The sequence below is a fragment of the Ammospiza caudacuta genome, chromosome 3 (assembly GCF_027887145.1).
Source record: "Ammospiza caudacuta isolate bAmmCau1 chromosome 3, bAmmCau1.pri, whole genome shotgun sequence".
NCBI classification, from domain to species: domain Eukaryota; kingdom Metazoa; phylum Chordata; class Aves; order Passeriformes; family Passerellidae; genus Ammospiza; species Ammospiza caudacuta.
In genome coordinates this window covers 1,004,448-1,030,692 of record NC_080595.1, presented here as the reverse complement: position 1 = coordinate 1,030,692, position 26,245 = coordinate 1,004,448, and the positions used below count along the sequence as shown (strand labels likewise).

General features: G+C 44.5%; 1 protein-coding gene across 6 annotated transcripts in view; it reads left to right on the top strand.

Annotated features, from left to right (window-relative positions):
• PLCB4 (phospholipase C beta 4) overlaps positions 1 to 26,245 on the top strand; it is a 176,559-nt gene that overhangs the window by 63,884 nt on the left and 86,430 nt on the right. For 5 of the 6 annotated variants that reach the window (XM_058802872.1, XM_058802870.1, XM_058802871.1 and 2 more), the window contains exon 3: positions 3,164 to 3,231. The exons of the other annotated variant lie outside the window; for it this stretch is intronic. The gene's annotated coding sequence lies outside the window, so the exon portion shown is untranslated. The remainder of the gene's footprint in view (positions 1 to 3,163; positions 3,232 to 26,245) is intronic. 6 annotated transcript variants of the gene reach the window in all.

The window sequence follows — 26,245 nt, the reverse complement described above, 5'->3', positions numbered from 1 at the left end:
TCCATGATGTAGTTTACATCTAGCTATATGTTACTATCAAGTAGCAACTAATTAGCATACATCTTAATAGTCTGAAGGGCCCCAGAACCATTCTGTGCTTTCCACTGTGTCTGGAAATTAGTTGAGTCCTGCATGCGTGGTGTAATCAGCAGGTTTCAGTGTGGTGATTTATAATTGCAGAACATGGTTCAAAGCTCAGCTTCACAAAACTGAGAGAAATGGCTTGCCTGATGTGCAGCAGGCCAGCTGTGTGACTGTACACTCATTTCTGTGGCTGCAAACTGAAACTCACCCTGGGCTTCTAGCCTGTTATTGTTGATAAAATTAATAATATACTTCCATGTATTATCCTGTAAGTATGCACAGAATTCCCACCTGACCATCCATTTGATAACTTAAGGAGGCCCTGGACTCCAGTTAGCACCATGTGATGGAGTTAGGCCTCAGTGCCACCTCTTGTGAATTGTTAGTAAATGTTGCCAATCAGCTGCTTAGATATAAAATATTCTTTTTTTTTTTTCCCTTCCCCCCCCCCCAAGTTAAGAAGCAAGACTGGTAAAAGCAGATGGTATCTTTTATCAGGCTGACTGCTGAGACCAGCCATTAAGTTTTTGGACATAGGCTCTTTTCCAGGTCTCTGAAAAATAGCTCTGATAATGTCACTTATCATGTGTGTGGTCTTGCTCCAAAAAGATTTGCAGCATTGCATTGGAGGTTCCAGATCTTTCCTTGTAAAAAGGTGACTGGAGATGACTTGTGAAGTTGTGGGAGGAAGAAAGAATTAAAGTTTATATCAAATGTCCCTTTTGTTGCTTGTTCTCACAGGAATGTGGCTGGGATCTTTCTTCAGTGAGCAGGGCTAGAAGCTATTCCATTTTTGTGCCTCAATTTCAGAAAAGGCTGAACTCACTTCCTCAGAGGATGTTCACAGAAGAACGAGGTGTCCAAGCCTGTTCTAGAGCAGTTCTTAAGATCCCTGACAGATGAAGCTGTTCTGATGCTTGACAGGCTCACTGCATGCTGCCTAATGCAGGACCGGGGCTGGGTTTTTTCCTGTTTACAGAAAAGTTTTAAGTCAAATTCATAGTTCCACCTGGAGTTACCAGAGTTGTCCAGCTTTGTTTGGATTCTGGAAATGAGGGGGGCTTGTGTTGGTGAAGTCCATTTACACAGTTCCTCATGGCAATGAGTAATGCCAGTTGTCTCTGCAGATCTTTTTATACATCACTAGTGTTCCTTAGCCCTTATCTCACAGTATTGCTTGTTCTTTCCAGAGGTCAACAGGCTTCTGAGAACTAATTCTGTCAAAAAAAAAATAACCCAGAAAACAGGTTACAAGTTTTGTCTGTGCTTCTGTGAAAAAATTCAGGTGGTGTTAGAATGTAAAGCAGAATGCAAAGTGTGGGGAGTGGGAGCAACCACTTGATGAGATTTAGATCAGCTTGAGTTTGCCTGTGCCTGGTGCTTGGCAGATGGCTGGCAGCAAGCTGGCAGGGATTCCACCTGTGCCAGTGTGGGCAGTGTTGTCTTAGCTAAGGGCAGGGAAGAGTGACAAGGTGCTGCAGCTCCTTCTGCTGCCATGGCATGGCTGTCATACTGCTCCACACTCAGCTCTGGGGGGTGAAGAAAGGCTTTATGGCTTCATTTTCACAATTGTTATTTTAATTAGCCCTTTAAAGGTTATTTTTTTCCTCTTATCTCACAGCTCCATCTACTGTTGGTGCACTTGGTGTTATTTAATCTTCAGTTTTCTCCTAAACACACACACAGCAAACAGCTGATTTCACCTTTTGTGCACTCTTGGACTTCAGTACCTTCTTTGTCCTCCTTGTTCATCCCCAAACTTCTCTGCTGCTTTCCTCTTGCCTGTGATTTACTGTGAGTGCTGTGAGCAGCCCCAGGACACTGAGTGACAATTTTATTTGTTACTCAGCTCTCTTTGGATCGCAGGCTGAAGACTGCTGCTTGAGGGGAGTGCATGGCAGATGGGGAACATCTGCTGGAAAAGTCTTCTTATCTGTGCACACATCTCATTGTTATGTTGTTCTGACTGTAGCAAACTTGCCTTGTTAATTGCAGTCTTACTTCACCAAGCTGAAATAGTTACATGGGTTTTAGCCTCTGTCTCTCCTGGCTCCTTGTACATCAAACATCAGCTTGCCTTTTGTACTTCAGTGCCCTGCACTGTGATTCCTGATGCCCTTGCTCTGTTTCTCTTGCTAATAAGTAACACACTCTCACTCCTGTCCAGCCCAGGCCCCAACCCTTTGTTGTTCATTTTTCCCATTCTCCACTCAAGACCTTTATACTCTTTTTGTGGCCTCTTGCAGCACAAGATGCCCCCCGATGAGCTGCCTCATTATCCTTCTTCAGTGGCTCATATAAAGTCTCTTTCCTGTGAGCAAGGCCCAGTTTTGAGGCTCTTGTGCAGAAAGTGTTTTCTCAGTGCTCCCAAGGAGCCCCGGTTTAGCAGTGCATCCCTGGCAGCCGTTCCCACGAGCCCTTTGGCGTGTGCAATGACTTTGGCTGTGTTTTGGTACGATGCCAGCCAGGATGGCCTGGCACTGGTACCCACGTGTCCTTGCTAAACATCTGAGCTGCAGCAGGGTGCACCTGGCCCCAGGGCAGGTGGGATGTTCAGAAACCTTAGGAATGGATGGGGCATCGTTAGCCTCGTGCTTTGTAGCTGTCATGCTGTACTCCTGGGATAACACTCCCTTGCTACTGGAGCTTGTCTGTTACTCATTCTGGAGTGAAATCTTCCCAAGTTTATGTTGCTCGTCTAAGGAAGACACGAAACACAATTAAAATCAGCTAGCGTTTATTCTGGGAAGAGATAAATGTGGCAGCACTGTTCAGCTGCTCCTTTGTGATGATTATTAATCATTCAGGATGCTTTATGAATGTTAAAAGCTGTCCTGGTGTGCTGCGGTGGGGAATGAAATGCTTCATCCAGAGCTTCCAGCACTCCCAGCCACAGTCCATCGTTCTGCGTGCAGAACATTTCCCAGGAAGGATTTAGCAGTGGCAGAACCCAGTCCTGTTCTGCAGTGTTTGTCTGGGTACTGCACTTTGTGGGCCATGGGAAGGGTGTTTTTGCAATAGTGAGATCTAGCAGATAACACAGGTCTCAGACTGACCATCTTGTTTTGTTGCTTCACAGAAGGAAGAGTTTCCCAGCAAAGCAGTCCAGTTAGACCACTGATTGTCCACCCAGCACAGAACTCCTATGTAAGTTGCTCACTCCTAAACTAGAAATCACAGCTGAGTGCCATTTGCAGATGTGCTGCTAATGGAGCCTGTCTCTCTCTTGATGCATCAGTTTGAACTCTCAGTCCACTATTGTGACCAGCTGTGCACACACACATATATGGGGATATCACTCATATATTGTCCTGTACTTGGTATGCTGAAACCCTTTAGGCGTATCAGAGACTTCAGTATGTAGTTTGTAGGGCTCATGTGTTTCCCAGCAGTATTGGCTTACAGTGTTTTATAATGTCAGCCTAGCACCGTTTCTGTGGAAATGAGGCTGTGAACCTCATCAGGAGCCAGTGTTGTCCTTCAGAACAAAGGGAAAGACACATTTTTTGTGCTGTAGTGTAGTCACTGCCTGAGTATCCTGTCTGTTGTAGACAGGAACAACTTGCTGGTGTTGGAGGGGAGGTCAGCGAGCTGGGAGTGCCACTGAAGTCTTTGTTACCTGATCCAATGGCTTAAGGCAGCCAGGACTCAAAAGAAACACCTTTATAACTGAGGAGAAAGCTTGGGGAACAGTGGGGAGCACGGGTTGTTGCTGCTGGGAAACTGGTGTTTGGGGAATTTGGAGATGGGGCATTCCTTGTTCTCACTAAATGGGAGACTTCTTCATGACTGAATTCTGAACTCTGTTGCCATGGACGAGTGTCACACAACACTGGCAACTGATGAAACTGCTGCAAAGCCTTCAGGCTGATAACAAATACTGGAGTCAGTGGCCCACACTTAAAAGTACTTGTTTTTCATCCAGAAAATCCAATTTTTCAAGCCCAGTGGAAAGGAAATATTCCCCTAAACAACTCCAGGTACAGCTCTGGATGTCTTGCTCCTTACTGGCTCTCTGTGCCTTGTGGGTCTCTAATGTGCTGAATTCTTCTGGGAAATGAGGGTGAGGTTCAGAGATGAGCTGTGGCAATCACTGCTGAGTGGCCAGTCTGCCTAAAAGCTGTCATCTCCTGGGCCAGTGTCACCAGGGCTCTGGATGACCCCAGGGAGTCTAAGAGGGCAGCTGAGAATGTTTCAGTCTTTTTCTCTGCAGTCTGTGCTATCCAGAAAATTCCTCATATAGACAGTGAGGGAGGAGGGAGTACTGCCTTGTACAGGGATTACCTGGAACTGCCTTGCTCACCCATCAAATGGGTTTAGCTCCAGGCCAGACAACTCCCACTGTCTCATCTCACATCCTCAGCTCCATATTCTCCATGGATATACCAGATATATATAGATACAGATATATATATACAGATATTGCTGTGTCTTGGCTTTCCCCTCTGTCCTGGCTTGTCATTCAAGTGACACTGATTATCCCTAAACTGAATCTGTTTGTTACTAGCTATAACCAGTGATTAGAATTCTTGAAAAATATTGCTGTTTTCCTGAAAATAAAGCTAGTGCTGGGCAGAACTTAACTAATGCAAACCTGAGAAATTGTGGGTGGATTTTGTATTCCCAAAGGGTGAAATAGTTGACAAAGCATGGCAACTGACAAACAGCAACACAAGTAATTTCTGGCATTCATATGAGGCCAAGGAGAATACATGCTGCTCAGAAACCAAGTGGATAATGAAGCATTTGGCTATGACAGAGCAGTAACATCCAGGCTGTCCTGGAGTTCAGAAGGCATTTGCAGTGGTGGTTTGGTGCACATGGATGCTTGTGTGTGTGTGTGTATCCTAAAAGAAAATGAGTCTCCAGTTGTTGAAGCTTCAAAATGCCAAAAATGATTAGCTTGTGCTTGGACTTAGTTTTAAGGTGTTCTTTAAGAAGTATAGATAAGCATGAATTTTAAACCAATCCAAACTTCAGCACTGGAGCTCACTGTTTGACCTGTAACAAGATTCTGTGACCCATCAAGGCTCATCTTCATCAGCTGCATTTGCTTTCTGGAATTAAACCTTGTGATGGCCTTGCTGACTTTTCATATTTTGTATACAGCTTGGAAGCTTGTTTGATCCTCTCTTAGAGTCCAGCTTTTCTCACAGCAGTCCTGAAAGTAAAAGCTGCACTTGAGGTTGTGGGGGGATAGAATGTAAGAGAATACAGACAGTGCAGAAGGCAGTCTCACACCTGAGGAGTTGCAGCTGTACCAATCCCCAAAATCAGGAACAGGCCTGCCCTTAGCAGGCCACAGCTGTGCCCAGTAAGAGGAAGAGTGCTACAAAAGAGTGGGTGAGCTGGCTGAGGGGAGGGCTGCAGTGTGGTGGCTGTGCTGTGCGGAAGAAGGAGTCAGTGCTGCAAGGAGATGCCCATGAGACATCACCGAGAAGGTATGGAACTTTTGCAATGAGATGACAACAGAGGTCCTTGAAATAACAGGTATTAGAGAACTTTGCTATTTTAATTAATGCGCACAAGGTTGCACAGTGGATGAGATCCGTTTAGCATAGGAACTTACTGGAAATACTGAGATTGAGAGTTCAAATTCAATAAGCAATTTCTAAAAAATTTGGGCTTCATTTAAAACATTTCAGCTGCTGCTGTGTCTGGTGCTTTTTGTATAACAAAATGACACAGTGACTTCACAGCAATTAATAAACTCCTTGTTTTGGTACTTGCTGCTGCTTCAGTGGGAGCTGCTTTGCAACATCAGGCTGCTGGTACAGCCTGAGCTTTTGCCTCTCAAGGATAATATGTCACCTTTGTCAGATGTTGCCTCTTTTGGTCCTCAGTCTGTTCCATAAATGCTTGGAAGTTCAGCTGTCTTTTGTGGATTTCTTTCTTTCTTTGCTTTTTGTCCCTGCTGCTTCTGTTTGTTAGAGTTAATTGTTCTAAGATCAGAGGAGACACTTTATTGTGGAGAAGATAATTAACAGAAGCAACCAGGACATCCTGTCTTCTACAAAAACTTGAGGACCCCCTTTGTGAAACCTAACATCAGTTTAAAAAAAAGAAATTACTTGCCTTTTCATTTTGTTCTTCAAGTATTTTATACCTTGATGTTCTCTGCTGCGGGCAGTGTTTTGTATTCTGTTTGCTGAGCTGGTGAAGTCTGAATGTTTCATAAAAGCCTCTTTGGGGAGAAAGAACCAAGCAATTTCCCCTTCATGCAAGCAGCAGGATTATTAGGGCTTCATAACTTACTCCTAGAGGCAGGAGCCAGAGAAAAGGAAGGTGAGCCAGACTTTCAGAATTAGGGAGAAAAATCCCCCACAAGCAGCAATTTATTGCTTTAGCTCTAAGCTAATTTACTGAGTCATTCTTGTGTGGTTGGAAGGTTTTGTGTTCTCATGTTGCACAGTGATTCCAAAGTTCTGAGGCCATCATAAAAGTGGAGACCTGGAAGGAAATGCACAGAGACAGGCGTGGGCAGCAATCCTGCTGTCTCTCCTTGGACACCCCTGCCTGGCTTCCAGGGCTGGAATTTTAGTCAGGGTTAGCACATTAGATTAGCTATCTGTCAGCTTGGCTTCCTGTTATTTACAGCTTGCTCTTATGAATTTAACACAGTTGATGATACAGTGAGACCACACCAAGAAAAGCATTTAACACCAAAATGCTGCTTATGGCTCCAAGCTCCTGAGAAGCAAACTGCAGAAGAATATTCTGACAACTAACAGTGTAGTTACATGCTTGGTCTGGTCCCCTGGGCTCACCTCGTGGCTGCCATTGCTAGAAGAGTCTTTGACTGCTTCTCCAAGTGCTGGCCCTCCTTTTGAGGCAGTAATCCAGACTGCAGGTGCTGCTCCATTGTCAGCCAGTGAGAGCAGGCACAGCACACACCAGGCTACAAGGGGCTCGCAGGGGGAGCCAAAGATGTCAAACATTTGCTTCCCCTCCTGTTGTATCAGACAGGCTCTGCCTGCTGGCATCCTGCTGGCTCTCTCCCTGCAGTGAACAGTGACACAGGCCAGGGAGTGTGTTTTGTGCCCCACAGTGAGAGCCTGCTGTGCCACGTGCTTGGAAGGCTGGCACCGCTCAGGCTTTGGGTTCAGATGGGTTGGAGTTCAGTCATCAATCCTCTTTCCCAGGACCTCAGTAACCAGGATGCCACCTTGGTGAAATTTTAACCTCACACAGCTGCCTTGCTAATTCTGCCTGCTGCTTGGAGAAGGGTCCAAGTCAGTGTTGGCTTTGAACACTAAGGTACTGCCTGAAGGGCCAGTCCAGGAGGTGTTTGTATCCCCTTAGGAACTGATGGGGACTTCTCTGCACTGTGGACCTCTGGAGATTCACTTAGCAGCTAACTCATTAACTATTGAACTCTTAAATTCAGTGTAGATGGCATCAATAATTCCTCAGCCAGTTCTGCCTAGCACACATCTGTATGCTGCTGAGATAAAACATGCAACCAAACAAAAACCCCAGACTCAACAGTGTACCTGGGTGATATTTGCCATCAGCAGTGTTACTGAAGCTGGTGAGACTGTCAGCAACCCCATGCTAAGAAATTTCTGTTCTACCATAGGACAGCAGTAGATAAATTAACCCAGCCATACAGAGAGCCCCAGGACTTTATTAGCTTTGAAAGTGGACAAATATGCAATAAAAGAAGGTTTCTGCCACAATAGAGTTAAATTGTGATCATGGAATGACATGCGAGAGTTAAAAGTTGGGAAGATCAGATCTGAGGAATTCAAGATTTTTTTCCTTTTTTTTTTCTGTTATTTTTCTGGAGATATCTTAAGTTCTTGCAGCTCTAGGTGGAGGCTACTCTTTTCAATACTGTTGAAAATGAATGGGTACAAATCTTCATGTACTATTTTAATTCCCCCCCATTGTTTTCTTTTGCCTCTTTATTTCTTGCATCTCAGAAAAATTTATACAGCAATTTGCTAATTAGCTCTAGAAATTGATAGCAATGACCAAATTCTATTCAATAATGCCAGTTTTAGTGCAGTGTGACACAACTGTGCAAGTCTCAAATTCCCTATTTCCAGATTACTTCCTTAGTTTTGGTCTGTGAGAAGCCAGATTATTTCTATGTCTGTATAACATGTTCTGCATTTGTAGACATCCAGGCAGCATGTTTTCCTTGTAGAACCAATTTGTGCACAGGGCTTCTTGCCAAGCAAACAGCTTTCCTGACATTTAGTGAACTCTCTGAGTTCAACTCGGCACAAAACCCATTTGCAGAGGACCTGTTAGCTGGCTAGAACATCTCTGAGGAACTTTGCTGACCCCATGCTGGGGACAATAATCACAAAGTGCCTTGGTTGGTGTGGAGAAGGAGAAAGAAAAACCCAACATGACCCATCTGGTTGCACTCCACTTGAAACAGGCATTTAAAATAGACACTTTCTCTCAAAAGGAAATTTTAATCAATACCTTCAGAAAAATCTCTTGGCTTTGCCCTGCTCCCTTCTTGTAGGGAATAATGCTGTGCAGAGATCTAGAGGAATTTTAGGAGCCTGCTCTCCTAGCTTTAATCATCTTGTAAAATTCCACATAGACACATCATTTGGGGTTTTTTTCAAGTCTATATCTTATTCTAGAAGTAGGTAATCTTTGAATCTCTGTATCTCAGCCTCAGCTGGAAAAATAGTTCACTTTATGTATGTTCTGATTGTTAGGAATGAAAGTTCTATTTCAGAGTGGCTGCAGGAATTGTAACTCTTCAGCTGTGCTGGTAAGAATGTACAGCCAAAGAAATGAGATACAAGATCTTCTGCTGGACTACTTTTGAGTTGATCTGGGATTACAGAACCTATTTCAGGCCAACAGTTATTCTGAGGTTTCCATGGAGATTAATGATGTCACAGGAGCAACATCTGAGTGCAGATTGCTAGAAAACAAGGCTGTAATGTTGTAGTTTGCATTTTTGTAAACTCACAGAGCAGCAAAGCCCATTTTCTCAATGGGTTGCAGTTTGCTTGTGATTTGTGCTGAGTGTGAGCTGAAGCCGTGCTTCCAGTGTGGTGTCAGGGATGGTTTCAGGGCTGCCTTGTGCACAGCCTGCTACAGCTCCTGCTGCTGTCCTCACCTGCATGTTGTAGGCTTTCTTGTGCTGCTTTATTAAACCCTGGCATTTTCTGTCTGCTCTCAATGGCTTTAAGAGTAGTGCCCAGGCTTGCTTGTGAGGGTATTTGCAGTGGACGGGTATGAAAACTGGAATAAGTTACAGCTCTGCTGAGTTTTCTGAAATGTAGGAGCTGCCACAAAGGACAGCAGGGGGAATACAGTGGAGAACCAGCAAAGCAGGAAAATACAGAAGGTTAACAGAGGCATAATTTCAAGCTAAAATTTGGCCTTTAGGAGTTTGAAAATTGTTACCATTACTTGCAGTTTTATAGAGACTAAAACTCCACTGCACTGCAGAGAGATTGCTGCCCGAGGACCTGGATGTGTTAATAATGAAGGCATTATGTATTTGCACAGGGCTTCTGCAGTGCTAGGAATAGTGTTAGGAGACCCAAAGGTACCTGGATACTGTAGGGGATAGAATACAAGAAAACAAAGGTAGTGCAGAAAGTAATCTCACCCCTAATGAGTTGCAGCTGGGCCAATTATCAAAGATTAGGAGCAGGCCTGACTTTAACAGGCCACAGGTGTAACCAATGAGAAGAGGAGTGCTATAAAGAGTGGGGTGGGGGGTGAGAAGGGAACTGGAGTCAGGTGGCTGCTGTGTGAAGGAGAAAGGGTCAGTGCTCTGAGGAGCTGCCCATGAGGAACACCGAGCAGGTACGGAACTCTTGTGATAAGGAGATAACAGCATGGAACCCCTGCGAGAAGATGACAACAGGATGCCACTGAAATTCCACAGCTTTGCAGCAATTCCTGACTGGGAAGCAGGCTCTGCAAGCACTGCTGCTTCCCTCTTACTACCTGGTATGTGTTTTAATTCCACAACTGTGGTTTTGCTATTCATTGTTTAAGGGATCCTTACAAGATGTTTGCCAAAATAGAGGCCAAGAAGCAGTACTTGAATTTGGCAGAGTGTGGGGGAATAAAGACTTTTGCAAAATAAGGTAAATGGAGGGGAAAAGTTTAAAGATTTTTCTGCATAAGTTGAATTCAGTTTTATGACTAAAGCTCTTGGTGCCTCTGTAGAAGCAGCTGCCTGTAGAAAGGAGCTCTTGTTTATTGAAGAACAGTCAGAAGAAGAGTAATGATGGTAAACAATGTCAAGTCTCTGCATCCCCTGGCTTTGTCAGGAGATTAAGCAGAAAGCAGCCTTTTCTGGAGCATCTACTGTGCTTCAGTCAGCAAACTTGGCTCTTGTTTCTTAACTGTAATTGTAACAGAAACAGCTTTTGCATAGAGAGAATGCCAGACTACGGAAACTCGCTTTTCTGACTTGCACAAGTTATCAGAATGTACTTACATTTCAGAGAACTTTGGGGTTTTTTAGAAAGCAAGGCACCTCTGAGCTCGGATCCTTTCATGTCTGAGTTCAGCAGGAAAGGAGCTCTTTTTTCCCCCAGGCCAGTTTCTGAATTCCTGAAATGCAAAGCTTTTGCAGCAAGAGAATGGCCTACTGTGATACAGGACTGACAGCTCCTCCTGGAAATCAGGACAAGTTAATACATCCCACATGTTCCCTGCCCCAGTTCTGCAAATTGATTATTTTGAAAAGCTAAGTAAGCCTATCTTTATTTTGCAGGAAATGTTTGGTGCCATTAGGCAGCAAGGCTGTTGAAAAGAACAAAGCTGGAACAGCTTTTGATAATGTCCTCAGAGAAATGGCCAATTGCTGTACAAGTGATACAAACAGGACTGTTTGTTCTTACTGGGTGCTGAGCACTGGAGAGTTCACACACTTCATCATGAGCCTGAAAAGGAGTGAAATTCTTTTGAAATCTTAATATTGGGCCAGTTTGCAGATCTGGCCCTGTGCCAGCGACCTGCCCCTGTGTGACTGTCCTACAGTAATGCTGCTCTCAGTGCTTGGTGATCACCTGGAGGGTGGCAGCTCTTGTGCTTTGCTTGGTTTCAAAAAAGGGGAATATTTGTTATGGGATTGTGTTCTATGAAGCAACAGAGTCAGTCTGCAGGTCTGGGCATAGCAGGTTAGCAAGTTTCATACACAGATAGCAGGAGTCACTCAGTGTGGGAAGTGAGGCCTGGGTGTAACAACTGCAGGCTGTGATCCTGCTCTTGCTGTTTCCTGGGAGAGATTAGGGTTTAATGAAGTGTTCTGTAGTCCATAGCAGTGCTGTGGCACCTTTGTGTTTGTTAAATGGACAGAGAGAGTTCAGAGTAGAGGGAAGTTACTGAGAAATATTATTGTTCCATATGTTTTTAAGCACATTCCTTCAGGAGAATAATCTTTCACATCTACTGAGTCATGCAGATGGTTGCATAATTGATTGATGTGTTGTATGCAAGTATCCTGCCATCCATCTAAATTTCTCCCTTCAAACAATGCCTTTTGACTGGGTTCTGTGACTTTCTAACCATGTTTGGCAATGTTTTGGTGCGCTGAGTTTACTTGACCAAATACAAAGTTTACTTAACCAAGTAGAAAGTAACGGCCTGACAAACACAGAGATAAGAATCATGAGCTTGCAGCAGTGCATAACATCTTTTTTAATATTGCTGGGGGGTTTCATACTTTGCTGTAGAAAAAAGAACAGTCAGATGTCTGCTTCTACCTCCTTATCTTCTGCTGACCTGTCACCCCTTCTCTTTGCCCGTTGTGCCAGTGGTTTTGGGAATGAAAGAGCCTTTTGTAGGTACAGGCCCACCTGTGGGCTCTTCACTAGTGGGAGGCACCAACCACTGTTGGGAGCAGCTGATCTTGGGCAGAAAGAGAAGAAAAGAGAGGGAACCCTGTGCCCAGGTCACACTGAGCAAATCCTCCAATGCTGCTTCTTGTTTTTAACAACTGATTTCTCTCTCCCCAAAATATGGAAAGGCAGATACATAAAGCACAAAGTACAGAGGAGCATCAGACCGCTTGCCATGAATCCATAGCCGTGTCACATCTTGGTTGGAAGGTGTAATTGGTCTAAGAATGAGGGCTGAGATTTCTGCTGGTGAATGTGTCACCATATGGGGTCATCACTTCAGTTTTTCACTGCAAGGACATTGTTGTCGTTTTGACATGGCAGGAATTTAGGGAAGTGATCCAAAAGCTTTTTGTGTAGCTGACAGTCTGTTGGGCCACTGGGAATCTGGACACACCTCTGTGAAACACATGTTAGAGACAAAAGAAGAGTGTTAGATAAGTCTCCATAACATTAACAAGAGGGACTCCTCTCCCCAATAAACTAAAGAAAAACTATTTTAGAGGTGGTAAGCCAACTGGAAACTTCAGGTTTTTTTCTTTACATTTGCTTCTGCATGGGGAAAAACCCCAGAGTTAGTAAAAAAGTGACTGCTATAGTTCTCTCCATGTTGAGGACCTTGAAGGTGCTCCATATTATGCAGACAGAAAGGTCTCTGGAGAGGGAGATGTCTGGGTGGAGAGCACCAGGGGCTTATGCACACAAAGCTCCAGAAGAGGAGAGAAGAGCTGCCTTACCTCGTGGTGCTTAATAATAATGACTGGAAAGTAGTTTTCCACGAGTTGGATTGGTGGTTAATCACAGAGGAGTTCCAGCAGCTAAGCCAGAACATTCTTCTGTGCATCTGGTTTTGATGCTCTGGAGGATTGCTTCTCTCTTCCCTGGGGCTGTGGGGGGTGGCTGCAAATGTTGTCAGAAAGATCAGAAGATTAAGGGGAAAAAAATCTCTAGCTTCAACTTTGCTATTTCTGTGTCAGTCCTAAGACCATGGCTCTGTGTCCAAAGCTTATCTGCTTTTCTTTTCCGCTCTTCTCATTTAGTTACTGGGTGATTAATAACTTGTAAGCAAGCTTGTCTCACCTAAGGTGCTGTACTATCAGTGAACCTTATCCATAAAATCTGGAACTTTAAAAGCTGGTAGAAATACATAGCTTTTTTTCTGTCTGCGTTGCATGTTTTTTTTATTTATTTAAAGTCCCTATGTAGGCTTTTTTTTTTTTTTAACTCTATGGGAAAACTGAAGAAAACAACAGGGCCACATGAGGGAATTCCATATTTGCTTTTGGCATTTAATTTCCATAAAGAGGAGGATCCTGTTGACTCATAACATTTCTTTTTTTTTTTCTTTTCCAACTTGCAAATGTTATGAAAGCATTAAAAGTTAGTTCCTTGTTGTCAGGGTTCCAAGATAGATGTTTGCATAGTAGAATAGCTGTAATATTTGTGGAGCTTTGAAAACAGCTTTTGGGCTGGTGTTTCATTAGCAGGATATGAAGCTGTATCATCATAAAGGGCATTAATTCTCCAATGCATGTTTCCTATACAAAATTGATGAGATTATAGACAGATAATGTACCATAGTGACTGCAGAGCCATGAGCAGATGATTAGTGGTGTAAAGCAGAGCAATGTGCATGTATAACGTGTTCTCCCTGTTAAATATGCTTCATTGTGCCTCAAATCTTGCCACGTTTTTATAGTGGCAAACCTCGGAATGGGATGGCTTAAAACTGGAGAATTGGAGTTTGGGAGGATAAAACACCATACACAGGGAAGGGTTATTTCAAAATAAACCCCTGAACTCCACTGTCTGAAAACCTGTAGAGCTAACATCTGCCTGTTGCAGGAGATGCCCTCACAGCATCCCCCGAGCCCCGTGGCACTGAAAGCTGTGCCTGTGCTGGTCCCAGCCCCAGGATAGCTGGATAAACCAGGAGTGATCCCTGCTTTCCTACAGGCCATTGAACTGAGGGCTGCATTCCTTGCCTCTCCTCATCCAGCTCTGCAGTCCACTTCAATGGGACACTGATGAGACTCTTTGTGAGGAAATTACATATTGAACTCTCAAATTGCAGAGGTGGAGCTATTTCCAACCATCCTACTGCCCATCCTCGTGCAGCCTAAAGTGGCTTGTCTTGCCCCAGCCACAGGGGTGGCAGTCGGCCCACGCTGCCCTGCCCCTGCAACACTGTACTGCTGGAATTCCTTTAATACTCTTCAGCACAGAGTTCATGTAAATGAGCTAATTACCAGCCTCTGCGCGGGCTTCCATGAGTGCTGAGGAGTGGAACAGAACGATTTAATTTCCCTAACATATTCTCTTGGCACTTTTGCATGCGGAATATGTTGCTCTAAAGCATCCCCTGATACCAGATCCTTGGCTGTGCTCCAGGAGGAGTTCAAGTTAAAAGCATGCAGTGTAATTCCAGGGTTGGCAAACCTCGAGTTGTCACCTTCCCTGCTTCCTATAATTCTGCTGTCTGTAATGCGGGCTTTCCTCCTCTCTCGCAGAAGATGATCTTGCATAAGTGTTTAAACTGTGAATCAGGGATTACAGCTGGCACTGCTTATGCATATGGTATTCTCTTGGGAGAGTAATTAAGCTGAGGTGAAGTGATCACATGAATCTTAATATTTGCAAATTCATTACACTTAGAAAAGGACTGTAGGGTTCTCGGTTACATTGGCAAATGAGTGTGATTGCCTCCCACTGTAATTTTCATCTTTGCCTTGTGCTTACTCTGAAATGTTTGCTGCTGTCAGAGGCAGGAGTGGTGTATTTTAATTCCCCATTGAAATTCTTGTGAAAGAGTCTGTGTGGAGGGTACAGGAACATTTTGACTGGCTGAGTGTAATTATTTAAATCCCAAAAAGTTTTGGGATGTGGCCAGATCGAAGCTAACAGGAAAAGGAATTTAGTCGAGGTCCTGTTTCTCCTCAGCGGTTGGGTCCAAATCCTGGAAACACTCTCAGTATGTGTTCACTCATTAATTTTACTGCAACTATCAAATAAATCTAAATATAGACATCAGTACTGGCAGGTATTAGCCAGCTAGTTCTGTTAATTGAAACATGCTGATGTCACTGAAGGTTCCTTTAATGGTAGCTGCGTTCCTTGGCTGTGTAGATACCATTAAAAAACAAAACATGTTTTAACCCTCAGACAGGAGGAGTAGTGTCTATACGTTATTTATACAAGCCTTGGCAATCAAGAGAAGTCGTAGGTCTGCTAATTATGTGCTGTTGGTTGCCCGTCTCTCATCTTACTGCAGTGTTCCAATGGCCAGAGAGATCCCAATTTCCAGCTGAGAAAAGGGATTTCATGCTCCTGGTGCTTGGTGGTCAGACAGCGGTGCTTGCTCCCTGCGGGATGGCAGTCACAGAGCAGAGGTGTGCACTGGAAGGTTGAAGGTCACTGTGTTGTATGTGTCCCTGCTCAGCAGAGATTCCTGCTGCTGTGTCCTTGCAGAGTCACGGATGGAGACTCCGCTTTGCTTTATTTCTCCAGCATCACCTCCCAGGTACCAGAGGACGCCCTCTTGCAAGGCGCAGCGTGGGTGCTGAGTGAAGTTAGGGTCATTAACCCTTTGTAGGTGGTGGCAGATCACAGCATTGATGTTACTGTTGGACCCTGCTCCTCACTTCTTTTCTCAGATGGGACAGCATGGAAAGCTGGCTCAGAAAGCTCATGTTTTCTCATTCTTCCTTCAGTCCCTGCATCTTTTAAATCCAGGATTAAAAGAAGCTGGATTGAAAATTTTAGGTAGTAAATCTCATGCAAGTACTATAATTTTTTTCAGTGTCCTAAACATGGTAATAAGGATTGTGTAGAAAAGTGCTTTGGTGCCTCATTTGTTTTCTATTTGAAGCAGCTAAAAGCATCGGTCTGGCACTGAGATAAAATCCAGTTTGTTTTGCAGCCCTTAAAGATTTGTGTTCCTATTTACTGGGCATCCTTATTTTTGTAATAATTGATTTTAAAATATCCTGTATTTAAAGAGGAAAACTGTTTCAGAATTGTGTAAACTGGAAACTATGTTGCAAAAATATTTACCACATTTCTTTCAAACTTTCAATGGCTTGTTTTTTAGGCAGAGTAGTCCCAGCCAAGTTGCATAAGTTGGGGTGCTTCCAGGATCACTTTCAGGATCACTTCTGCCCACTGGCTCAGTATGGGCTGGTGTTTCATCTCTCACATCATGCACGTTTTGTACATGTGCCAGTCTGCACATCTGAACTCCTGATTATGGGTCATACTGGAAATCAGTATTTTTACTGCTTGTATTTCAGGGGAGAAAAAAATCATTTAAACCACTGAACTTGCCAGAAATCTTAATATCTACTGCTAACTTTTCAAAGAGCCTAAAGGCAGCTTCTGTAGGGCTCTTCAAGAAATTCCTGCAGGGTTTGATGCAAGTCTGGCACTAGAGCTAACTCATACCTGGTGTGCTTCTGCTTTGGACTGGGGTTTTTTGTTGTAGTGCTCTCCATGGCTTCTGAAGGAATGGTCATTACTGGAGTTGGTGTGCTTGCTAATTGTTCATGGTAACAAAGTGCTGGGAAGGGTTTGGGGCACCCAGTGCTGGGCACAGACCCTCAGGAGGAGCACCCTGCACCTCCTGGTCTGTCAGTAATCATCTTCTACAGCAGCTGAGGAGCTTCTGGGCAGATTGCAGTCTCCAGAACTGATCATGGCTTTGAAATATTCAATAGGTTTCTGCAAAGAGAAAAGGGAAAATCCATGTGCTGTGCTGTCTGGGGTAAGAAATTTGAAATTTGGAAACCTTTGAGAGTTGGAAAATCTTCTCCAGGGCAAAGAACAGAGCTGGTTTCCTCTGGAGCAATAAAGGTGAAAGTTTGTCACATCTCTGAGTGGAATGGATTTGGCCCTTCCTGGGTCTGAATAATTACATTACTTTATGAGTACATTATTTTAGAAGACTCCTCTAGTTCAAGGACCTAATGTTTGCTTTGGGTTTTTTGGTGGTTGTCTTGTATTTAGGATTTGTTTGTGTGTTTTTGGGTTGATTTTGGTTTGATTTTGGTTTGTTTGGGGTATTTATCTGTAAAGATGCACAGACCTTTTATAAACATCTTTCATTAAGCTACTGCCATTATTTAATTTACTAAAAAGTGTTGATGTTATTGTACATTAACAATCAAAACTTCCTGAAGTCATGTACTTAGTGATTTATTGGGATTTAGTCTTTCAATCATTTATTAAATCTAACATCTGTGTCCCTCTGCACAAGACTTGTAACCTTGAATCCTTTAGAAGCAATTAAACTTTGCATAAACATGCCAAAAATTTAAATATGTTTAGCTAACAATGAGTTATCTCAAAGCAGTCTCTGTGCATTGAAAAATCCATGTTACATATATGTTACATATGTATATAAACTGTTTGTGTGTGTGTGTATGCACATATATTCAAAATCTCAAAACCTGCTGTTAAGGCACAGGTTAGTTTGAATGAGATTGGCAGCACATAAGAAGATTAAATCTTCTGGGTCTTTTAGTCACTAAATGTTGAATTTAGAACAGCCTGCTCATTTTATGGAGAGAAATAATTTGAGGTAGAGCTACCCAAAAGGCAAGATCTTATCTAGTAGCAAAAGCTGTGCTTGTTAGTATTTCCAAGCACGTAGAGCACAGCTGAAAAAAATCAGATTAAAATGAAGCCAGTATTTATTCTTAAGTGGAGTTCACCTGATGCCCTAAGTTTTAGCTTTCATATTTTCCAGATTCTGTACTGCATTAGGGTGTAACTCTGAACTTTCATATAAAGTGTTAGCAAGTTCTCTTCACAATCCTTTTCTAGCCCAAGAACTTGCAGCTTCAGGCCCAAAAAGGTGTAAACAACAGGGAATTGAGGAGGATGGGACTGCATAACCTGGAGCTGGAATTGGACAATTAAACCAAACATGGAAATGGGTTTTAAAAACTTATAAAAGTGTGGAAATGTGTGACAGCCCAAGGTGTATCCCTTGAGGCCTTTAAATGGATCCCAGCTTTGTTCTAGGCCAGCCTCTCAGGCATCACAGCCCCAGTCACATCTTGTGCCGCTTGGATGTGCCACTAGACCTGATGACATCTTCACATTGATTTTAGTCTGTCCTTTTTAGTCTGCCCAGTCTATTTGTATTGTTTCCCTTCTCTTGAGAGATCACTGCAAATAGGAGTCTTGGTGGCTTTAATGTGGCTGAAGTAATATTTTCCAAGAAATGACCATTCTGGTAAAGCACTTACATTAAGAGCATCTAATAAAAGTGATTTAATAGAGGGAATTACAAAACTAAGCAAAGTTTAAATCTTATTATAAATTGCAGATTCCTTTGCAGCATTTGTGAATTTTGGAATGTACCTCAGGGAAAATGGCTTTGGATCCAAGCATATTCAAAGCATGGAATAAGAACAAAAAAAACCTGCAAATGAGCTGAAAATCTGGCAGATCCTACATGATGAGGTGCTGAATTTTACTTTGGCTCGACTGGTTAGCAATGACTATTAGAAATGTTGCCAGCTCTGATTGAGGAGCACCAAAATGAAGTAGAAGCAGGGTGCTTATTTCATCATTAGCTTGTGTGGTAATGGAAATCTGTTAGAGGCTTCTGTGGGGGTAATTCTCACAGTGGGTTGGGATGAATCCTGTGATGACAAGAAGCAAGAATAAAGTCTCACACTGGAATCATTTGATAGGGACTGTGGCAGCTGTGACTCTGTGACTGTCAGGAAGCTGACTTTACAAACAAGTCAAAATCCATAGGGAAATGATTAGTGAGCATTTGAGATGTTCAGAGGAGTGGGCTGGGAGGTGCAGGTAGAGTTGTGACCCCAGACTTGGAGGGACCAAGCTGTGCTTTGACTTCACACCGTATTTGGATTGGATTTGCAACTGGATTTAAAGATTAAAACATGTAAATGATTCTCTGGAGTTCACAGAAGTGTGTGAGTTAGCTGAATCTGGCGTTTCTGGCCACATCACTGAGCATGTATATTAGCATTATAATTATCATTATATCCCCCTGCTCCTGTGGCATGTCCCTGGCTCTCAGACCTGGATTTGGAGGAGCTGTGTCCATCCAGCTGAGCAAACTCTGCCATCCCACCCAGTGAGGATGTTAAAGCACAAGGGGACTCATTGTGCCATGTCAGATTAGAAGTTCTGGTGAAAACTGCCCTTTGATATATAAAATGAGTGCCACTGCTCATCTGCAGAGTGCGAATGCAATTATTGCCTTAGGTCATCTCTATTTTCTGTCATTCATAGCTTTTTCCTTGTCTGTGAGAGGGGTTTGTTTTTCTGGGGAGCTTTCCAACCATCTGATGGACAGTGCTGTGCACAGCCAAGTGTACAGATGACTGTACTAGAATTTGATTTTCTAATCCCAAAGAGATGTAAAGAGGAATTTTCCCCTTGTACCTTTTGTTTTTAAGAACAGTTGAATATATACAATGGGCTGGAAATTAGGGTGAAAATATCAAACAGTCCTCTTTTAATTCAAGACCATTGGTCCCTCCAGATGTCTACAAAAATTTTAACTTCAAGAAGCTAATTACTACATGTCAGCATATATTAATGAACAATAAGATAAGCATTCTGTGAAAAGGTAAACCTGTATCATTTATTGTAAGATTTCAGTGGACAAAATGTCTTTAAAGTCATTAATGCTGTCTAATATTTTCCCTTCAGTTTAGTTTTGGTGTATGTCCTCTGGGTTTGTAGTTTCTGTCATCTTTTTGAATTGAGGTGCCTGGAGGTGTTCCATTAAGGACTGGATGTGGCACTCAGTGCCCTGCTCTGGTTGACACACTGGTGTTCAGTCGAACACTGGGCTCAGCAATCCCAGAGATCTTTTCCAATGCAATTGGTTCTGTGATTCTGTGTGGAAGATAATGCAAAGATTCCTGTTTACCCAGGTGCCGTCAAGGGCTTTGGGAGCAACAGAACAAGTTGTGAAAATTGTGATGAGCATGTGTGTCGCACTGGCTGATTCTCTGCCAGCAGAACGCCTGGCACTTGCATCCTCTGCATCTCCCAGGTGTGCCACCATCCCAGTTCCCTCTCCCAGTGCTCACAGCAGAGGCACTGGGCTCCTCCCTGAAGGCAGCAGAGCACTTCTGTGTCATCTGTGTGTTCACTGCCACCATTTATCATTGTTTGCTTATGTCTTTTGCAGAATGAGAATAAAATAGGTTTGACGTGCCATTCAAGGTGTTCTTGACATGGGTCACTTGACTGTGGCCAGTGGAGGGTTTACATTGAAGCACTGTTTGCAAATTCTCCAAATGCTTGTGGGGTTCTCTTGGGCCCTTCCTGAGCAGTGGTATGTAAGCTGAGCACAGGTTGGAGTCAGTGGGGAAAAATGCCTATTTTTCCTGGTTCAATTTGCTTCAGTTTCCTGAGTTTCAGTCACAACTTAATCCTTAAACAGTGGATTTGTTGAAGAAAACTTCCAATTTTAAAGGCTGGAGTACAAACCCAGGGTTTGGATTTCACCCATGCTTTGGCTGTAGTAATTTTAGCTTGCAGTGCAGCTGCCTGGAGGGGCTCATAGTTGGAAGACAGAAATCTATTAGAGAGCTGTGTTTTCAGTGTCTTGCCATGTTACAGAGGAGCAGGTACTCATTTTCACAACACAAAATCAGTATTAGAGCAACACTGCTTGTACAGAGTGATTTATGAAGGTTTCAGTATCTGCAGGCTGTTCTGAAGAAATACCAATGTTACTGCAGAGTTTTGGATAGTATCGCTGCAGTCTAGAATCATCTCTGGTTGCTTTGTGATACGAGAGGGCCTTCAGCCAGCCTGGTTTGGGTGGCTGTGGATGCACTGCAGAGCAGCACTCACAGGTGCAGCAGAACCTGTGGCTGCCCTGCACACCATCATTCCCAGGATCCCTGCAGCACTGGGAACCAGCTGGGAGCAGCTGGCTGTGCTACCAGGGAGCTGTGTGTGCCTGAGGAGCTGGACCCCAGAGAGCAGCTCAGAGCTGGCTCACACCTCTGCACACTGTGGATGTGCCACGGAAGGTGTGGGTAGAGCATTCCTGAGCTGCTGCTGCCCATGGGGTTTCACCTACACCTGGTCCTTGACCATCTGGGCACTAAGGGACCTCCTTGTTCCAGCTGGAAACATCCCTTAATTCATGCCAGGGATTTCTGTGTGTGAGCAGAAAGGTGGATAGAGGTGTCACATTCTCTCTGTACTCTTGATGCAGGAAAAAAGAGGGAAGTCTCTTAATGCCCGTGCATGAAAAACAAACCAGACCAAAAAAAAAAAAAACACCTGAATTTTTATACATTTATTTTGGTTTTTCTTGTTTAAAACATTAACTGAAACTTTAAAGATGTAGCGCATGGGTTTTTTAAAGAATATTTTTGTAAACAGCATTGAGTACACTGGTAAGGCTGGTCTGTGTGGGCATGCCTTGAGTGCAGCTGCAGGTTTGATTGCTGAGCAAAGCCACCCACTCTGCAGAGTATTATTGCTGGGGGGATTGCTGATGGAGCTCAAGTTCAGTTTGTGGCACAGGCAGTCACAGGGGTTCAGGGAGCGTGGCTGGAGCTCGTACCTACAGCTGTGCCTTTCTGTTAGCTTTGGGGTTTTTATCTCAGTGCATCAACCTGGTTTCTTTCCTGGTTTTGTACTTGTACTCCAAAACGCAGCCACAGCTGAGAAAGGCAGGTTTGGGTAGAGATAATGTTATCTTGTGCCTGTCAGGACCGGGTGTGAAAGCAAAAGGAAGTTTGATTTCTTTAATTGTAATGGAGTACTGTCCCTTACACAGCTTGAAAAGAGCAGCCTTTGTTTCCTAGATCTGATAGTTCTGCCGCAGTGAGAGGTTTGCCTGAGTAACTTATTTCTCCTTATCTTGTGTGTGAATTTGGATTTCCAAGGAAAAGCAGGGTTTCCCTTCTTATCACATCCAGCACCTGCAGGATTTTGTGTTCCACCTGATTTTCAAGTATTGCTATCCTGAACTTCAAGATCAGGTGGTTGTATAACCACAGCTTCAAAAACAAGTTCTGCTGTTTCTTTGTGTTCAATTTCCTAATAAATCATGGGATTTATTAATAAATAGACTCTTGAAAATATTTCAGCTTACCAGCTAGGGTACCTGTTGCATGTGGGTTTGCTTTTCAAAATTACATTAAGCAAGTTCCTGGATGGCTTTGTAACCAGGTCTTAAAGCCAAGTTTTCAGTACGTTATAAAATTTAAGAAGTGGCAAACTTGCTTTAGGACTGGGAGATCAGACCAAGAGTCCTGGCAAAATGGGCTGCAGAGTATCAAAGGTGAGAGAAACGATTCTCAAAGTCAGCCAGTTTTCAAAATGCTGGTGGTCTTTCCCATCAGTGTGTGCGAGATGCAATTTGGAATTCACTGCTCTTGGCCCTGTGAGTGCTCCAGTGTGTCCTTGGTGCTGTGGCTGCTGTGTCACCTGGTCACTGCACAGAAGCAGCAGAAAAGAACAAAAGCACAAGGGCTTTCCACCCGTGTCGGGCTGGGCCTGGCTGGGATGGGGGCACTGGGGCTGGCAGCAGTGGCATCGTCACAGAGGGAGCAGGAGCAGGATTAGCACTGCTCTCCTCAGTCGCAGGAGCTGCGTTGTCCCCTCCTGGCCCTGGGGGCTCCGAGGGGCTCAGCCCTGCTGGCGCTGTGAGCAGGCAGACACAGAGCTGTGGGGGTTTGTGTGGGGTCTCTGCAGGGAGGAGCCTCTGGCTGCCCCCGTCGGGGTGGGCTCCAGCTCCCTCTGCCACCAGCCTGGGGACACAGCAGGACACGGGTGTCCCCTGCCTGCCTGCTGGCAGGGCACATCTGTGCCCTTCACCTGGTTCACCGGGAGCGCTCAGTGTGAGCTAACAGCCCAGCCCTTGCTCACACACAGATCTTGGTTTGCGTACAGCGATGAGCAGCATTATTCATTAACCCTTAACGAGCCCGTGCGATCGAGATTTTGAGAAAACAGCAGAAACACAACCCAGGAAGGGAAAGCTTGCTTAGTTTATTTATGAAATCTGTTATTTCTGGTGTTGTGCCAGCCACTTCTGTTTCAGGAGAAGCAGCAGCCTCTCCCTTCCCTGTGCTGCTTTTATCTGCCCTCCAAAGCAGCCTTGCCAACAAGCTGGTAAGTCAGTAAGCACAGCCTGGTTGCCTGCCTTCAGGAGGCTGCTGCCAGCTGCTCAGCTCAAAGCACTCGCAGACCCCTCTCAGTGTTCCTGGGGATGGCAAGAGAAACACCACCTGGGCTGCTCCCTTTTCCCTCCATGTGCCATTTCACTCAGATGCCAAAGACGACAACAAATGGAGCAAGGAAGGGATTCAAGTCAGCCGTGCCATGACTGTGCAAAGCACCCTCTGACATGGACATGGACTGCACAGGAACCAGCCCTGCAGGGGTTGTGTTGACAAAAGGAGAGATTGATGATCTAAACTCTATATTAATATTTAAGCAAGCAAGCAAACAGCAAACCCACAGTGTGCAACCTCCCTGGTGCAAGCTCTCAATTTGCACACGTAGTTATTTCACAAAAGATTCATTTTAGACAGTGACCAGCGATCTTGCTTGGTCTGTTCTCCACTGTATAGTGGAGTTGTATAGTATCCAAGTGCTCCACAACCAGTAAAATCACTTTCCCTGATAATGCTGAAAAAACACATTCTTGCCTTTAACAGAGGGGAATATTCTGACTTGCTCTGGGGAAATGGTTTCTCAGGGAGAACGGGAACCAGTTTCTGCCTCAGAGGTGGGTCCATACCTCTACTGTACAAATTCTTGTGCCCTTGGTCTTTTGATTTGGAAAAACTGCCATTTTCCTCCCTTGAAACAACCTTCCCATAGATATTCCCAAGCCCTGAGTTGGTTTCCTGCAGGGTGTGTTCTGTTGTTTCTTTTTCAGCTCCTGTGACCGGCAGTGCACTTTATGGTCTGATCACAAAAACAAGAGCTAATTAGGGCCTTGAAAGGGAGATTAAGAGCATTTTAAACAAAAAATTGTCCTCAGGATGCTAGGACTGCTTTGGGAACAAGCAGGGTACAGGAAGGTGGAAGTGGGAGTGTCTGATATGTGGTTTGACAGTCCAGTTGTGACCGGGCCAGAGTGATGTTCCTGTCACATCCTGCCGTCCATGAATTCCTTTGGCAACTTTTGTTTCCTGCAGGAGTTGGCCATGAGGAGCGGTGTGCAGGGATGGTGTTTCCCCTCAGGCTTTTCCATGGTGTGCAGCTGATGTTCCAGCATGAACCCCCCTGCTGACAGGAATCAGATGCACCTGTCCCTTGAGCACACCCACTGCACAGGTGCACACTCAGAGCCCCTACACGGAAAGGGCTGGGGGTGTGCACCACTCGAGCTGGGTAATTTCACTGCCACAGGTATTTTTAGTGTAAACTCTGTGCTTGCATCTAAGTTTAGAGTGATTGTAATTATGTTAGAAGTTTAGTTACACAAAAATAAACAGCTGCTGGAGACTGAGGGCAGCTCGGGACCACAAAGCTCTGAATGCACTGACTCACGTGTGGCAATGCTTTTCCTAATGCGCTCATTGGGATTCCTTGCTTTAACTCTGCTGCCTACTTCAGCAACTGGTTTGCTCTTCATCAGTTTCAGCAGAATATTTTTGGGTTTTTTGGGGAGATTTTGTTAACTGGCTTGTGGCAGGTGCTGTCATCTTCTTCTCCTCAGCAATGCCTGTGGTCTGATTATAAACTGCAGATGTTTCCTTGCAAAGTAACACTGTATTTACATATATACTATATTGCACCTATATGCTTCACGTTTCCCTGGGCTGGTCTGTTAGATCTCAAGATTTCTGAAGATTGCTGCAATGGATTTATGGATGTATGCAGAAAGTGTGGGCTGCAGAATGACAGCGTTCACATTATTGTGCTTACAAGGGGTTTGCTAGCCAAGGGCAAAGAACACTCTTCCTTCAGCTTTCAGTCAAAAACCAGTCTAGACATTTTTATCACATTAAACAGTCTGAGGCATTTAATAGGTATGTGACAGGAAAAAAAAAGCAGTCTGAACTAGCTGACCAGTTTTCTTATGGGAAAAGCCTGCTGGGCTCAAGTTTTTATTCTTTGCAATGGTAATTATTATGCTGGAAATGCTTAATGGTGATGCAGACAAAGCTGGTTTTAGACGCATAAAAATGTTGCCTTCACTTTCTGCAGGGTCTCTGTGCTTTGGGTGAGGTGCTGCTCTGTGTTGTGATGGGCTGTGCCTTTGCTGAGCCTGTGTGCCACTTGTTCCTGAGCTGTGGGAGGCCAGAGTGGCTGAGCACCCCTTGAGAGCACTTCAGTCCGTCCAGCCAGTGCAAATGGCAAAACATTTTCTCTCTGTGTCTGCGAGGATCCCTTTATCAATGTTTATGATGTAACTGGTTATATCTGTTGATTCTCACTGCATTTGATGGCCGCCAAACAGACTGCTCCTTCTTTGGCCTCCACCCTCACATCTAGAATCAGTTTTTACACCTTTCCAGGCCTGTTCCCCATTGCTGTGTTGGTCTGTGTGCAGCATGGGGCAATACTGATCTCCTCCCCTGCAGGAACCCTGCCATGCCCCTCCTGAGCTGCCTGGTCAGTGAGTGACCCCCCTGCCCTTGCCTGGAATGCTGGCAGTGTTCCTGCCACCACTTCTCTCTTTTTCACCCCACACACAGGCACCAGCCTTGTTTTTCTTTTGGTCTTTCTTAGTGTATATTCCACCCAGTTCCTTCCTTTCCAGCCATGTTGCAGTAACCCAGCTTCATACTTGGAATAATCTCTAAAAATAGCCTTGCCTGCGCTATCCCAAATAGTTTGGGAAAGCTGAAGTGGAAATTATCTACTGTTCTGTTCTAGCATGGTGAAAGCGTGGCTATCTCAGGCACTTTGTCATGCTGCCCCAGCCCACATCAGTGCCAGACACCCCATCCTTGCTTCCTGTGGCTTTTTCTGTGTTAGTTCCTTCCTCCTCTTTCCAATTGTTGTGCTCTTCCCCACCCATTTCACTTCTCTTTGCCCTGGTGGTCGTCTGGGGTCAGCAAAGTGCTCATGGAGGGTGTGCTCTCACCTTTGCAGGGAGGAGAAGAAAGGGCTGCTGCTCTCCCTGCCCATGTGGGAGTGTTCCCCATGGACCTGTGGGGGCAGAGCTATATCCTCTGCTTGTGCTGTGTGTGTCCCCTTCCTCCTAGCAGGGTCACAGCAGCAGCTGGCAAGAAAGAACAGTGATGAGGATGGTGATGAGGAGTTCGGAGAGGGACCAGCTCCCACTCTCCTGCTGCTTGACACTGAAATGACATCCTGAAGTTAGGGATTCAGAGAAATGGAGT